Source organism: Pongo abelii, chromosome 16 (assembly GCF_028885655.2).
Source record: "Pongo abelii isolate AG06213 chromosome 16, NHGRI_mPonAbe1-v2.0_pri, whole genome shotgun sequence".
NCBI classification, from domain to species: domain Eukaryota; kingdom Metazoa; phylum Chordata; class Mammalia; order Primates; family Hominidae; genus Pongo; species Pongo abelii.
This window is the reverse complement of record NC_072001.2, coordinates 63750353-63767804: the sequence shown is the minus strand read 5'-3', so window position 1 is coordinate 63767804 and position 17452 is coordinate 63750353. Positions and strand designations below refer to the sequence as shown.

The window sequence follows — 17452 nt, the reverse complement described above, 5'->3', positions numbered from 1 at the left end:
TCTGCAGGTTAAAGCAAGAAGAATAGATGGTTCAATGAGGTTTTGTTCACTTTTTACATCCACTTTGTAAAGGATCCTTAAAAAGGTTGTATTTAGGGTTTTGGCTGTACTTGGGAGATGGAAGAACGGAGGCTTCACTTGAGCGGCAGTGTGGTAGACAAAGCATCTAACCTAGGCTTGTGGCTTTTGAAAAAACAGTTTGTTGGGGTATATGTAGCTCTTTGCTCTAGATGTTTATTCCAATGGGCTTGGCATTTGGTTATCTTTTAAGGAAGTCATAAGCAGAGGTAACATTTGTAATGTGAAATTACTCGAAATTCTATAAAAAGCAACCCATAGCAATTGGCGTTGCTTTTAGTTCATGAAAGCTTAAAAATCTCTCGCCCTGTTTATTGTGGCAGCCAGTCAAAAGTGAGAGCAGAACATAAACCTCGTTCAGAAACCAGGCCCGCATTTTTGCTCCCTTTACAAATCCTTTACAATCCCAGAAAACAGTTGCCCTCTTTCTGTTGCCCACCCTAAATGCAGGTGTTTACCTATTATATCAGTTTAACGAGCAGGCCATCTCACACTCATTAAGTTGATTTGAAAAATGATCAGAAGAATCAGGACTGAGTCCTCCGAGAATATAAATGCCTCTAAGGCTATATCCATTTTAGGAAAACCAGGTCTTTTACCTTTGCTCTGGCTTCACCTCAGCATTTTCTTCTACAGCAGAAATAATGCATTTAGTCATTTCAGAACACTGGTTTAATGCATTAATAATTGCAGGTGCTTTTCCTAGAATTTTGGCTCCGCAAGTGTTTCACGGTGAGTGGGTCAAAGGCAGCAAGCAAGGGTCCTATAAAGTGAGTATTTTATGAAGCCAGAATACATTGCAGTATAAGCAGAAGCACCCAATATAATTAAAATAAATAAGGAATATGAGCCATGTAGACTGTCAAAGGCGTATGTGGTGATGTGGTGGTGCGGTGGGCTGGGAGAAAAGGAGGGTAGAGTGGAAAGGCATTAAAACTATAGGAAATCAGAGAAAATGCTGGCCTTCTGTTCCTTAGCTTCTGGAATTAGGGAGTTGTTATATAATCCAAGCCAGCAGCTAGAGGGGATTTGGCTAATAGTTAACTTAATTTTTCTGGAATGTCTTTTTTTTTTCTGTAAATCAGCCTAAGTGGAAAGAAAGTGGGACTCTCGTCAATGAATCAAATGGCAGGAGGGGCCAGCTAGGAGGACCGATTCCCCCTGGATGCTATACATATTTTACTCGGCTCCGTGGCTGTACTTGGAGTGCAGGTTAAATGAATTGTTCCCATTAGCAAGCTGATAGGACAGCTCCTTTAGATGAAGGAGACTCTGAACTTTGAATGTCACCGTGAGGAAAAGAAAGTGCTCATAGAAAAGTTGACAGTGCCACTTGTGGCAGGATTTTACTGTCATTGTGAAAACTATATAAAATGATGACTTACAGTAAGGCTCAGAGTTTCAGCATAATATATAATAATAATAAGACTTCTGTCAGCTTATAAGTGATGTAGGAGTTCTTTGCAGCCCAGTGGTTTATCTGCGGCTTGGTGGTCGAAGGAACAGTGCTTTGTGCCGTACTTGCTGGCTGAAGCTGATTCATTCTGCGACTGATGCTCCTGACTGAGTCCTCTTCACTCTGATTAGTCACTTTTGCCTTCATTTGCTGGAACTAAAATCCTGAAAGTTTACTTGCTTCCTCCATGTACTTTCTCGAGCCATATTTAAAGCACCCTTCAGTAAGCCACAGGAAGCATAGCTGTGGGGACGTGGGGGCGCGGGGCAGGAATCATGAAAAATGAGAATGTTGCGCTGGCTGAAAAGTGCCTGGTGGCTGAGATCAAAGCTGTCTGACCTTCATCGGTATTGGCATCAGGGTGATGACTTGTTTTCTTTGTTCTCTTACCTTGGAAACTGAGGCACGGGTTTTATGTATGTAAATAAAGAGTAACAGGGTCCGTTCTCTTCATCATATAGCAATTGTAAGAATTATTTGGAATATTTAGATCCTGTAACAGGATCTGGTGAAATGCAAGTGAAAAAAAAAATCAAGATGTTTGTAGGAGGAAATGTATAAGCAAGAAGAGGTCCCTATCATGTACATACTGGGATGGATATTGGCACCCTCAAAAAAAAGTCAACAGGCTCTCAAGTGACAAAGATGAAAAGAGAACATGCTAAGGGTTGGGCTAAGTTAGTATAGCCTGAATTTTTTCAGTGTCCCTAAAATACTTTTTGCTCCTTAAAGTTGTGGATATGAAGAGCAGTGTTGGGGCTTCCCTAGGGAGAAGAGATGGCTTCTAGGAACGTGGGTGGGGCTGATGCAACATGTATGGGCAGAGTGGAATTTGGGTCACTAGCAGAGGCTTTGGCTGGTACTAGAATACATAGGCCTTTCCTCCTAAGCACCATGAGTGCAGGGATCATTACTATCTTGTCTGCTGTTGTTTCCCTGTCACCTAACATAGTGCCAGACTAACACGGGGCAGGGCAAGAACAATTATGCAGTCAACCAGGGGTAGATGGCAAGCCTGAGATTTCATAGACAAATAAATCCCACTTTGCGCTGAAAGATCAAATTGTTCATACATTGTCCATTAATGAGGTATTCAAATAATTTCAAGCTTCCTTTTGGCCCTCTAGACCTGAATTTAAAGAGATTCTGGGAGCAATTAGTGACAGCTCTGAAATTAGAGGTAACTAAAGCGACCTCACTGCATATGGGTTGATTTCCCAATTTGTAAAGGCCTTGAGAGTGCTAGTTTTACATTATGTGGGGAAAAGCGAAGACAAGGGAACACTTAGCTGTGTGTGGCAGGGTTGATCCACATGCATTTGGATAATACAATACCATAAGGGTCCAGTCTCTCACCCTGGCAGTGAGGAGTGTCCTCGAGGTTTGGGCGAGGCCCCCCCGGTCCTGGATATATCTCTTGCTCACAAATACAAGGTGGGTAGAACTGAGGGGCAGTTATGTACACAACAGTACACCATCGAAACTCTCATTTGTCAAATCCAAACTGTACAAAATGAGAAGGGACAACCAGGATGTAAAGCTAGGAGAGCCTATTGGTGAAAGAGTTAACGCTGCAAGGCTTGGAGACCGCAGGGAGCTCTTTGAGCCAGAATTCAGATGCTCGTCTTCCATGCTTTTTGCTGGGTACCTTTGGCTTTTGATGTGGGCATGGGAGGAGCATTTAAATCACTGGGCCAGTGTCAAAGAGGAGGAGGAAATACGTTTAATGGCCACTGAAACAAAAACCTTTGACTGAGCTCTGGCCCAGCTCTGCCTTACAGGGACCATTTGACCTTAAACATGCCCTCCACCTTTCTGACACTCAGTTTCCTCACAGCAAAATGGATCCAACAGTATCTTCACTACTTACGTCACAGAGGGAGATGAGGAAATCAGAAAGTAGATTGAAAACATGCTGCCAACTGTTTTGGTTACTGTAGCCTTGTAGTATAATTTGAAGTCAGGCAGCGTGATGCCTCCTGCTTTGTTCTTTTTGCTTAGGATTGTCTTGGCTATACGGGCTCTTTTTAGGTTCCATATGAATTTTAAAGTAGTTTTTTCTAATTCTGTGAAAAAAAATCGATGGTAGTTTAAAGGGAATAGCATTGAATCTATAAATTACTTTGGTTAGTATGGCCATTTTCATGATATTGATTCTTCCTATCCATGAGGATGGAATGTTTCTCCATTTGTTTGTGTCCTCTCTTATTTTCTTGGGCAGTGGTTTGTAGTTCTCCTTGAAGAGGTCCTTCACTCCCCTTCTTAGATGTATTCCTAGGTATTTCATTCTCTTTGTAGCACTTCTGCATGGGAGTTCATTCATGATTTGGCTCTCTGCTTGTCTACTGTTGGTGAATAGGAATGCTTGTGATTTTTGCATATTGATTTTGTATCCTGAGACTGCTGAGGTTGCTTGTCAGCTTAAGAAGCTTTTGGGCTAACACAGTGGGGTTTTCTAGATATAGGATCATGTCATCTGCAAACAGTTTGACTTCCTCTCTTCCTATTTGAAAGAATATTTCTTTCTTTCTCTTGCCTGACTGCCCTGGCCAGAATTTCCAATACTATGTTGAATAGGAGTGGTGAGAGAGGGCAACCTTGTCTTGTGCCAGTTTTCAAGGGGAATGCTTCCAGCTTTTGCCCATTCAGCATGATATTGGCTGTGGGTTTGTCATAAATGGCTTTTATTATTTTGAGGTATGTCCCATCAATATCTAGTTAATTGAGAGTTTTTAACATGAAGGGATGTTGACTTTTATTGACGGCCTTTTCTGCATCTACTGAGATAATCATGTGGTTTTGTCTTTAGTTCTGTTTATGTGATGAATTACATTTATTGATTTGCACATGTTGAACCAGACTTGCATCCAGGGGATGAAGCCAATTCGATCATGGTGGATATGTTTTTTGATGTGCTGCTGGATTCAGTTTGCTGGCATTTTATTGAGGATTTTTGCATCAATGTTCATCAGGGATATTGGCCTGAAGTTTTCTTTTTTTGTTGCATTTTTGCCAGGTTTCAGTATCAGGATGATGCTGGCCTCATAGAACGTGTTAGGGAGGAGTCCCTCTTTTTCAATTGTTTAAAATAGTTTCAGAAGAAATAGTACCAGCTCCTCTTTGTAGCTCTGGTAGAATTCAGCTGTAAATCTGTCTGGTCCTGGGCTTTCTTTTGGTTGGGATCACTCACACAGTTTAAGAGAGATTGAACCTCTTTTTAAAGTTTTCCAGCCAGCCCTTACTGGCTTTAATTTTTTATTATGAAAATTTCAAACATGAATGCAAAGAGGGGCAACAGTGGAATGAACTGCCCTATACCCAACACCCAGATTCAGCCTTACCAACATTTTGTCACACTTGCTTTATCTATCCCTGTTTCCCTTTGCTAAAGCATTTTAAAGCAAACCCCAGACATCATATCATTTCATCTTTACATATTTTAGCATGCATCCTGCTCAAAATTAAATGCCCAGTGCTCTCACATTCTCCCTTGTTTCCTTTACAAGGCTGCTTAGAAATGTTCTGTGACTGTTATTGTGTTCTGTTTTCTGGACCTGCTATGTAGCATGAACTCATTTTTCCTTTCTGTACTACCCCATAGACCTGCCATGTGGTCCAAAAGAGTATTAGTCAAGAAATGATGCTGCATTGTTTTATTTAGGAAGAATGACCCAAAATTCACAGATTAAGTAATAATAATAATAAACTAAGTATTTACAATTGGGATTATGCAAATATAAAACAGAGCTATCTTTAAAAATAAAGTATATTTTTTTAAAAATCTGGCAAAAACAGTTTTGCCAAACTACTATTCCAACTGATCCCAGCTTAATTCAATGGGAATGGCATGCTGACTTTTTATTATAAAATCACTTTGAATAGGAGAGAAATTGTTAAACTCAAGTTAACCTCTAAGCTGTTGTATCTAAGAACTATGCATATTGAAATCACTGTTTCCAAAATAGCTTTCTCAATCTCAGAAATGAGAGAGTTATCCTGAATTGCCGTGTAGGAGAAGCCAGCCACACAAGCCTGGCTTCTTGCTGTATGTAGCATATGGTTAACTAAAAAGTTTTCTGTAGATTCTTTATTATCCCAGAGCCAATATGAGATTAGTTTTACAAGTTGGGTTATAACCTTTACAGCTTCTGGGTTGGGGATCTGCTAACAAGATCATAAAGATCTTTCTAACAAATGAGGCATGCATGCCCTATGTTCAGCTCTGGTAATGACCAAATCAATTTTATCACAAGTGTTTAAAAGTGCCATTTTAACTTTTCTATTGATTGCCTGACCTTTGCTTTGGGTCCTGGGGTTAGCGTGTGTTCTCTCCCCTCCCACTCTTTGTACGTAGCCTTCCAGTTTCTCTTCAGCTGTGCAAACCTCTCTTTAGATGTCCCCCAACCTTCTCAGTTAGCACTTGTCTCACCCTCTATGCTCCTCTTGTCTTCTCTACATACTTCCAGGAGCTTTGGAGTCACTATTGGTAAGCTAGATGTGTGGCTTTGGGGAGTCAACTTCATTTACTTAACAAGTTTTTCTGATCTTCAGTTAACAATTTTTTGTGAGTATCTATGTGCCAGGCACCATTCTAGGCATCACAAATACAGTGGTATACCAAGGATGGGAAGTCCCTGCTTCAAGAATTGAAATTGTTGGGAAGACATACAACTATATCATAGAATGTCAGGAGGAGGGAACTATTGTGAAGATACAAAGTAAAGCAAAGTGGAGAATGGGGCAGGGAGAGCAAATGTGGATAAGCTGGCTGGGAAGCATTCTAGCAGGAGATGAGAGCTGAGCATGGATGTGAAGGAGACCTGCGGAGAAGTAGAGGGAAAGTGAGACAGGCAAAGGGAACTACAAACAGAAAGGATGTGAGTCTGGAGCAAGCTTCGAGATTTAGAGAAAATTTAAGATGGCTAGTGTGGAAGAATGAGATGGGTGAGACGGAGAGAGAAGGAGACAATAGGTTGGAGAACCAGGCCGGCCGGATCATGTAGGACCCTCTTAACTGTGGAAGGAGTTTGAGCAGGGGACTGATGTGATCGGATTTATAGTTCAAAAAGTCACTCTGGCTTACACGGAGCTTCTAAGTGAGGCTAGTGAAATTGTTCCTGGGTCCAGTTGAGGTGTCCTGTATGGTAACAGGAAGACTTCAATGCGTCCAGGCCTCAGAGCCCACAGAGCTACTCCTATGTAGGGTGCTACTTTTTGCTCTGCTCCTAATTGGCTGGCTGACTTGGAAACAGTTGCCTGATCCCTCTGAGTCCCAGTTTGCTGTCCTTTTTCAGGGAGAGGTACAATTTCTTCAGTGTATTCCAGATCTAACATTTGGGGATTTTAATCTATAAACTGGTTATTTCCTAACCCTGTGTATTTGTTAGGGTAAAGGTTGAAAACTATTGTAGCAAAGAGACTCAAGAACACAGTGACTTATATGAGGTAGAAGCTGGCTTCTCTCTCCTGTGGTATTGGAGCCGTGGAGGCTGCCAAGGAAGCTCTGCTCACAGGTCCTGTCTGGGTGCTCTCTCCTGTCTCCAAAGGTGGCCTTGCCCACATGGCTGCAGCTGAGTCATGGCCTTATGCAAGTTCCAGTCCATGGGAAGAGAGAGAGAAAGGATATCCAGAGTGAACAGCTTCCTTTTAAGTGACGTGGAAGTTACACACGCCCCTCCTGGTCACATGTCTTGGTAAGAATCTAGTCTTGTGGCCATACCCAGCTGCAAGGGACTCTGGGAATTACAGCCTCTAACTGGATGGCTACGTGTCCATCTAAAACTTGACTGCCCTGGAGGAATGGGAGAGTGGATTTGATGGGGGCAGCAAGAAAACAGCTGCACTCTGTTTTTGGAGGATCCCAGGGTATTATTGCCAGACACCTTACACTCATAACATTTCCTGGACCTTTGTATTAATTTCGTGGGACTGTGGTAACAAAGTGCCACAACCTGGGGGGCTTAAAACAACAGAAATTGTTTTACGCCAATTGTCATTGGCATAGGCAAACACCTGTGTGGTAGCTAAAGGATGGTGGTGTTCTCTCACAGTTCTGGATGCTAGGAGTCCCAAAATCAAGGTGGCAGCAGAGCCTTGCTCCCTCTGAAGGCTCTAGGGAAGAAGTTCCTGAAGCCTCTCTCCTAGCTTCTGGTAGTTGCTAGAAATCCTTGGCATTCTTGAGCTTATAGCTATGTCACTCCAATCCCTCCTCCATCTGCATGTGGCCCTTTTCTCTATGTGTTGTCTGTGTCCCTGAATGCATATCTCCCTCTCCTTCCTCTTACAGAGATAGTAGTCGTTAAATTTAGACTAAATCTAAATACTTAGTCTCAGTATTCAGATGACTGGCACCTGGACCAGTATTGCTTCATCTTAATTATACCTATAAAGATATGATTTCCAAATAAGGTCACATTCGCAGGTATCAGGAGTTGGGACTTGAATGTGTCTCTTTGGGGGATGCAACTCAATCCGTTACAACCTTTTTAAAACTAAAATTTTAAAAATGAAAAATGGAAAAAGAATAATTTAAAAGAGAAGAACTGTGCTAGTTGAAATCAATCAAAATATAACAAGGTATGTCAATCTCAAAAAGAACCCATAGTTTATTCTGAAGCTCAGGGCCACCTTACTGTCACATCCCAAGGACATATAGGCCTTTTTTCCTTCCCTTCTCTGTGGAACATTCCAGTGCATTCCTGTAAGATGCATTGCCATCAGATAACATTGCTTAGATAATAGAATTCATTGACAGCTGATCGCCTTCAGCTTTGCACTGCCTATACCTTTTGATAATCACAACAGCCTCATGAAAAAGGTATCCTTACTTCCATCCTACAGATACTGAAACTGAGGCTCAAGCTAAGTAGCTTGCCTCAAGTGAAACGACTAGTTGGTAGGTGAAACTGGGCTTGCAACCTGGGTCTTTCTGACTCCAGAGGTCCTCCTCTTTATATTACAGGGCACTAACTCCTGGAGATTTCTCAGGGGATCCTGATGAAAGGGCTCACTCCTGCCTTGAGGATTTTGTGATCAGTCTCTGAGGTAGCACCTGTACTGCAGAGGTCTCCACGGGCCTTTGGTTGCTGGTATGTGTTGACACTGTAGTCATATGCCCTATAGTCATTGGCTTAGGCAAACACCTGTGTGGTAGCTAAAGGATGGTGGTTTTCCTAGGAGTCAAAATTTGTCCCGCGTCAGCCCCTAGGTCTCTCACTGCATTCTCAAGCACTGCGTAAAATACATGGCACTAAGCAAGCCTTATTTTTCAGACCTTTATCAGCATATTGGTTATGATTACCATTTTGGCAAGTATTATCAGATTAGCCATCACCATAGGGCGCTCCTGAAAGTAGCCAGCTATGCTATCACACTTTCACTTCAGACTTCACGTAGGGTTCTCTAGAAAGGATAATGCAATTAGTACTTGCCATAGGAAACTGGGTCTCCTAACAGTCACAGAGAGATGTTTGCAATATTAAAAACTAATATTAGGTCAACATTGCTGTGCTTTATTTCATTTTATCTTCACAGTAACCTTGTGGAATAGTTATTTAATATTAACTTTTCTTTCTTATTATTGTAATTTTATTTGTACAGGTGTTTTATAGAAATTTTAGAAAACACAGACAAAGAAAAATCAGTCATAATTTGTCCACCCAGAGATAATCACTCTCATTAATTTGGTGTATGTATTTTTTGTCTTTTTTCTATACATTTTTTTTTCTTTTTTGACAAAATGATATACTATGCTTTGGGACTTTGAATTTTTTTGTTTCTCACAATGCAGCTGGAACATCATTGTCTCTGATTTATTTTTCTTTATTTTAATGATGGTAGAGTCTTCCATTCGGTAAACATATCATGCCTTATTTGCCATCCTCTACTGCTAATATTTGGGTGTTCCCTTGAATGTTTTGCTGATATAAATAATATTATGGTAACTCTTGTGTATATTCATGATTAATTCCTAAAATTTCTAGTGGTGGAATTTTAGAATGAAAGAAGAAATCTTTTTCCTCTCCTTTTAGTGATGAGGAAACTGAGGATCGGAGAGAGTATCTTGCCCCAAATAATATAGCTGGTAAGTGGCAGAGCTGGGAATAGAATCCAGATTTCCTGACTCTAAAATCCCATATGGGAACATAGCTTATACATCTAATCTAACAATACCAAACTTTTCTTCATAAAATCTGTGAATGCAAGGTAAGTATTTTGGTGGTGGTGTTTTGGAGACGGAGTCTCATTCTGTCACACAGGCTGGAGTTCAGTGGCACAATCTCTGCTCACTGCAACCTTTACTTCCTGGGTTCAAGCGATTCTTGTGCCTCAGCCTCCTGAGCAACTGGGACTTCAGGCATGTGCCACCATGCCCGGCTAATTTTTTTGGTGTTTTTTGGCAGAGATGGGGTTTCACCATGTCGGCCAGTCTGGTCTCAAACTCCTGACCTCAAGTGATCTGCCCACGTCAGCCTCCCAAGAGAAGTATCTTGATGGCTACTTTCTTTTCTTGAGTTTTTATCCAGCAATCACCAATCCAGACAAACTGCCTAAAGTTCTGTAATCAGAGGGGAGTAGAGAGGCTACAAATAGTAATGATCTATGATTTCCTAATTTATAATTTAATCAGTTTTTCATATGTCTTCTTCAAAGTGTTAATAATATTGATACTCTAAAAAATTCTTTCTGGACCCATGGTATTCTATATATTAGGAAATAACTGGTCACCACCTCTCTACTTTTAAATATTTGTTTAATACCCCCATTGGATCCTAGCGCTTTTACTTTTCATCTTATCTGAGAGTGGGCCTCATTTCCTCCAAATTTAGAACCGAATTTCTATTGTCTCCACTTTGGCAGATTCCCTCTCTTCTGTAGGTGATTCAAGACATAAGTGAATGCATGGGGTTGTTCCTTCCTTCATCATTACATAGTGATTCCCTTGGTCTATCTATGCTTCTGTCATCAGTAGCAGAGTTCGTTTTGGGGGAGCTGCAGACCAGGTGATATTTCTTCAGTCTTTACTTGCCTTGACTTGGTATGCTGACCAGGATCCATGCTCGATGAGGTATGATTTAGGTTGTCTATCCAAGGGCATGATACATGCAAACTTCCCATAGTGTCTGACTTGCTTTGGGGCCAGCAACTCCATAATCTTTGGGCCATCCTCATCCAACCTGTTCTGGTAGCTTCGACTTTGGGGGCTGCAGCTATAGCCGGCATCCAGGCAAGTCACCCACAGACAGTTCACGTCCGTACCTGTCCATATGAGTGACAAAAGATAAACAGATTTAACAGATTGCAGAGGCACGTAAAGTAAAGCATTTCTGGAAAAGCATGATGAAAGCTGCTGATGTTTACCTGAGCTGAATTATTCACTTAGAAGATAAAACTGCTCAATTCTAGAAGGCTAAGCTGAAAGTGTTGGTATCAGTTCACACCTCTGCCCTCAGAGCTGCAAGATCAAATTTAAATCAACCAGGTAATATCTAATGGATAGCATCATCTTCCATACAGACACTCAATAAAAGGAAATCAATTTGAAAAAATAAGGCTTCTTATGATTCTTACTATACATAAGTACTAATCATACACTGGGACCAGTAAATAACAAGAGAAATTACCCTCCTTACGTATGGACTTTTCGTAGTGCATTGAATAGTTATCTCTGAGAAGAGGGATGTTTCCCAAATAAGTTTTGTCTGAAGATTTCTTTCTCAGATAGACTGATGGTCTCTTTATGTTGCCTTTGCTGGGGAACCCGGAATGAGGCTTTGTCCTTGGAACTGTTTTGTTAAAGATAAAGGCAGGACTTGAAAGAGGGCATACTTCTGGTCTGCCTGTCCAAAATTAAAAGATATTTCTGGGCACTAATGTCAGGAAATATGACCTAGAGATGGAGAGCAATTACAGATTTTTTTTTTTCGAATTCAAAAAACGGGAAAAATTCCTCTTATCCATTCCCATAACCATTTTTCAAACTAAAATGGAATATTTTTCATGGCGTCAAAAGCACCTTGGTTGGTAAAAGAGCTGAAATATTATTGCCGAAACAGCTCAACCTAGGCTGAAATTGAACATAAAAGAAACCTCCCATTACAGTATTATTAATGTTCATAATTAGTATATCTAAATGATTTTTAAAGGCTTTTTATGCAATTACAAAATATTTGATTGTCGTAACATTGCTAATGCTTTGATGCCTTCCACGTGTTGTCCTTGGTCCCTGCAACCCTGGCACATAATTTATTTCTCTTTTGAGTGAACTGTAAGCATTAGTGTCCATTAAGAATTTTTGAAACAAAGTCCAAAGATTACTTGGAGCACTTTCAGTAATATGTACTGATTATCATTAATAGTTCTTTTGTCCTAGACAAGGACATTGTTTTGTAACATCATTTTGTTTGGCGAGGCCCTACTCGGGCTGTGTTGCGGATCCGCCTCGTGCATAGATTTTCTTTTTGACTATGTGTAGAATGGAGCAGTCTCCTGGGACAACTCAGGATTGAGGAGGAGGGAGACATAAGGCCAGCACAAAGTGATATTTTTTCTTTAGAAAACAATTATTAGCTATTCAAAAAAAGAAGCCTAAATTCCAGGCCTCGTTTCTTAGCTAGTGTTCATGCACTGCATATAAATTTGCTGTTTTAACTGCTAGCTCCTCACAATGAGGAAGTCAAGAAGAATTAAGGAGAGCACAGTGGATCCAGGAGAGCATAGTGGATCCAGGAGACCACAGCCTTTGCAGCATGCTTGTTGAGAATGTGGCAGGGAGTGGGTTAAGTGTTTGGGTTTTATTTGGAAAATTCTTTCCTTAGCTCTCCAATGCTGCCTTCCCGGATTATCCCATTTAATAACAGGATTAATGGGTTTTGCCTATGTCCGATCAAGGGTTGTCTCTCTGTTTATCTAATATAAAGTGTATTCACAAGGTGTATGCAATAAGAAACATACTTTAGTAGGAAAGAGGTACTATATCCTGTGCCCCACGTGAATTATCTTACATTTTACTATAAACCTAGTCCTAAGAATTTTATTCCCATTTTATGGAATAAGAAAAGAAAGGCTCAGAGAAGTTAAGCTATTTGCCCAAGCTCTCATAGCTTAAATAATAGGTGTCTTCTTTAACTCAGACATCTTGCAGGGAGGGAGAATAAATCTTGTGAAAGCCTTCAGATTTGGAGCCCTCCTTTTCTAGGAATTAAAGGAGGAGTCAATGTGCAAGCCTGGTGTAGAGACAGGAGTTGGGCCAATTCAAGACTTTGTTCATTATCACTCAACACATCTCTTCCTCCCTGCCACATTCACTTGCAATGTAAAAATATTGACATATTTTTAAAATAAAAGGAAATCTACATGGCATGGTTTTGAGTGGTTTGTTTGTTTGTTTGAGATGGAGTCTCGCACTGTCGCCCAGGCTGGAGTGCAGTGGCGTGATCTCAACTCACTGCAACCTCCACCTCCCAGGTTCAAGTGATTCTCCTGCCTCAGTCTCCCAAGTAGCTGGGATTACAGGCACCCACCACCACACCTGGCTAATTTTTTGTATTTTTAGTAGAGACTATGGGTTTCACTATGTTGGCCAGGCTGGTCTCAAACGCCTGACGTCATGATCCACCCATCTTGGCCTCCCAAAGTGCTGGGATTACAGGCATGAGCCACCATGACCAGCCTGTTTGTTTTTTAATACTAACACAGAATTTTTTCATGTTTATAATATCTCTATCTCAAAAGTTGTTTTCTCGTTGCAAAAGAGGACAAAAGAAGACACACAGGCTGAATACTGGCAAAGTGGCAGAGTGGCATCAAGTCTAGAGCCTTGTCCAGGATACAAGGCCTCTGGAAATGCTAGTTTGGTAATTGCCAAATTTGGGAAGAGGAAAAATGCCATCTCTTACTACAAAAAAAAAAAAAAAAAAAAAAGAAAAAAAAGTAAAATTAACTGGATACCCAGACAATTTCCTAAAAACCAAGAGACAATTAGAAGTCCGTCAAGAAAGTTAACTGGTCCAAGATTTGGCACTGATGGGAAATACCAGCTTACATTCCTGAAGTGCTCTGTTCCGGGATGACTATAATGAAACTTCCCTACTGATAACCATGGCAGGGCTAAATCTGTGATATTTTCATGACATTTCCTTTGCTTTACTTTGAAGCATAGCCAGTTAAAGAGAGTCAAGCATTTTTGCTGTATTAGAAGCCCAACTTTGCTTTGGACCGAATATTTATGGGGCCTTTTAGCCTTCTTAGTTTTAGGGGTTTAATTGGCAATTTAAGACTTCTGTCATATTGTTAAGTTAGAAATTGTGCTCAAGCATTACCTGGAAATCTGGAAATACACCTGCCGTGTGTGTGTGTGTGTGTGTGTGTGTGTGTGTGTGTGTGTGTGTATCTGGGTAAAATAGAAGGAGTCTTACAGCTTTATCAAAAGGTACCATTTTTCTCTAGCCCAGATAATTTTTAAAGATCGCCCAAGAAAAGTGCATCTTTTACTTATATAACCTTTTGTGGGCACTGCCTTTTTTCTTCTTTGGTTGTTAAAGGCAAGAAGAAAAAAGTTTCAGGGGGTTACCTTTGATTATGAGCTACATTGGATTTCTTACAGTGAGAAATAGATCTGACAGCCTGTTGCTTGGAAAGATGTGGTTTGGTTTGATAGCTTAGAAGCAGGGCAAGGAGCCATTGGTTGATGAACTGGAAGGGAAATTAAGAAATCATGTTGGCTGGGCAAGGTGGCTCACACTTTTAATCCAGCACTTTGAGAGGCTGATGCGGGAGGATTGCTTGAGGCCAGGCATTCGAGATCAGCCTGAACAACCTGGCAAGACCCCCATCTCTACAAAGAAAGTAAAAATTCTCTGGGCATGGTGCCACATGCCTGTAGTTCCATCTACTAGGGAGGCTGAGGTGAGGGGATGGCTTGAGCCTGGGAGGTCAAGGCTGCAGCGAGCTATGATGGTGCCACTGCACTCCAGTTCAGGCAATGCACTGAGAACCTGTCTCGAAGAAAAAAAATGTCACTGACTACCTCATTCTGCATATAAGAAAACTAAGACCCAGAGAAGCTAAATTATTTGCCCAAGTCATCCACTGTGTTCACTTTGGGCTCAGGGTGTATGTGTATTTTAGGTTTAGAAACTTGGTTCCACCCCGTCATTCACCACAGCTCTATCAAGTCCCTATCTCTGTAGAGAGCATTACCCTGCTCGTGGTCTGTTTGTGAATCTCTGGGGAAGGATCTTGGTGTTCTTCCCAGTCATTTGGAAGTGAATCAAAACCTGCACAACAGCTGGACTTGGTTCGATGCCCTTCGGTAGTGGGGACCAAAGTCCTTGCCTGTGCTGATCAGCAGCCCACTTGGATAATGCAGCCACTTGCTAGTGAGTAGGTAGCTTCCTTTTGTTTATATTTTTAAATTTAAGACTGGGTGTCACTATGTTGCCCAGGCTGGACTTGAACTCCTGGGCTCAAGCTATCCTCCTGCCTCAGTCACCCAAGTAGCTGGGATTACGGGTACCCACCACCATATCAGGCTCTTTCCCTAGACTTTAGAGAGTAAAGAGAATGGAGCTTGGGATCTAGAATAGAGTACACTTACTTTAAGGAACTTGGTTCTCCGTCTCATGCTGTCTTCCATCAAATATGAGGATATTTTCTAGTCAGAGTACTTGATCTGAAAACCAGAGTCCTAGGCCATGAGTCAGTATGAAACTGAGGGACATCATGAGTAGCTATGGCATAGCTTTCAGTAGCACATGGTAATTCAGTTTGGTTAAACTAATACTATGTGAGTTGCTCACCCCTTACCAAAGTCATTTGTGTCACACTTCCCAATTTGTAAAGCTCTTCATACATCCTTAAATCCTTTAATTTTCACAACAGTCTTTTAAGTGTCATCATGATTATATACAATTTTAAAAACCAAGAAATTCAGGACTAGAAAAGTTAAGTAACTTGCTCAAGGTCTCTCAACCTAGAAGCAGGAAAATGGGCAAAAACGCAAGCTCAGGTCAGCTTGACTCCAGATCTAGTTACCTTAAGAGCTGCCTTTATTCTTGAATTCCTCATTAGAATTAGAATTATTTGCCTCCTTGAGACTTATTGTAGTTTATCTTTAGTAAGCCTAATTCTCCCAAAAATCTTGATTCAGAGCTACTGCTGGTGGTAGCACTAGGTTTGCATAAGATTTTTTTTCTGAAGGCCTTTCTCCTTCCACTTGAGGAAAAACACTGGCAATGTAGGACTGCTATGAGCTCACTGAGGATGAACTCTCTTCCTGGTGAGAAAAACAGGAATCTTGTAACCGCTAGGAAAATGAGAAAAAGAAAAGGGTAGACACATCCCTCATTTAAGGGTAAGAAAATGGCTGCTGGTAACAAACCCAGGCACACATGCCTGCTGCGAATGAAGGCCTAAGGCGGGCAAGTGTGGGTAATTCAGACAGCTGGATTCCTGGCAGAATACTATGTTCTAGAATATTCCAGAACATTCTAGATTCAATTCAATATGCTCGTCTAGTAGTAGGGACTGTGGTTTCTATGTGTTTGCATCAGCATCTGAGTACATCTTTCACCCAAACTCAGGATGAGTCTTCCTGGTTTAAATATGGCTGAGGGCACTCCCATAGGTTTAAATTATTTACAGAGCTGACTGCTGAGTGGTATGCTCCAAGGAGTAAAACTTTTTTGAGTATTTACTCTTTTAAGGGTACATCTACACTAGCATTTTTAAAGATTTGCCATGAGTGTACTTCCAGTTTAATATAACTTTCCACAGAGAAATGTTTTATTATGCCAATTAAACTTTCCTAAGCCTCAGTTTCCCCATCTATGAAATGAAAAGGATGTTTTCTGCTTTTCTTGGTACTTCTATGGAATCATTTACTATGAAGTACTAGAGCTTCTATGGAGAAATTAGGTTTCAGAGGAACAAAGAGAATTCCAATACATTTTCTGATTTTTTTCATTAAATTTGCCTTTTGTGTGTTTGTATTGTTTTTGTTTGTTCACTTTCTCTAGGGAAATAGACTTCTGTCTTCAGAATGGCCAAGTTAAAAAAAATTAAATATCATGCACAGTCATATCTCCATAATTAAGCAGTTGTAATGCAATTTTAAAAAATATTGCTCTTGTGTCAGGAGTGTGTCTTCTAAGCTTTTCTCCATAAAAACATGTTTATTAATTGATTGGTATATCTTCATGGGCTATAATAAATATAATTTACATTCTTCTTGTACAGGTTAAGGCTGCCATATAAAATACAGAATGCACAGTTAAATTTGAATGTAAGATAAACTACAAATTAGTATCAGAAATTCAAATTTTACTGGGTAGCCTGTATTTTATCTACTAAATCTGGCAACTCCAATATAAGTGTAGCTCCCAGTTATTTATATTGATTATTAATTGACAGTTAAACAAAACTAAGGGACCGAGAGATTGTGTTGTCGCCAAAGTCATGCTTCCTCCTGGAGACAGATAATGAAAAGTTTTAGCTCCATGCCAGCTACTGCGACCTCCGAGATCAAGCAGCTTTCTTGGGAAGATTTTCAAAATCTATTATCAATGTAATCGTCATGAAAATATTTGATGAGAACACTGCATCACGCTGTATAATAAATTTAAGTAGAAAAGTCAAAGCGGTGGTATTTTCATCAGGCCTTTGGATGTCAAGAGTAAATAGTTCCACACTCAGCGAATATAGACAGGTCTGTTTTGGGCTGTATTAAATCCAATTGTGTGGAGGTTTTGAATAATCGGGAGAGACAGCCTAAGCACTTTCTCTTCAAAGTGATTTTACAGAAAGCACTATTTCCTAAGGAAAATACACATATATCTCTCATAATGCTGAAAGTGCACTAATGTATCAATTTATTGGTGCTGGTGTCATGAGCTGGAGTTGCAAATTGTATTCAGATTT

General features: G+C 40.5%; 1 protein-coding gene and 1 long non-coding RNA gene across 2 annotated transcripts in view; one reads left to right on the top strand and one right to left on the bottom strand.

The window, feature by feature from the left end:
- Nucleotides 1-17452, top strand: part of RORA (RAR related orphan receptor A) — a 736081-nt gene that overhangs the window by 525728 nt on the left and 192901 nt on the right. The gene's annotated exons all lie outside the window — the stretch shown is intronic.
- Nucleotides 10270-16095, bottom strand: LOC103892533 (uncharacterized). The gene is made up of 3 exons (XR_656733.4): nucleotides 15569-16095; nucleotides 15132-15206; nucleotides 10270-10792 (listed from the first exon to the last, which is right to left on the bottom strand). It is a non-coding gene; the product is annotated as an uncharacterized LOC103892533 (long non-coding RNA).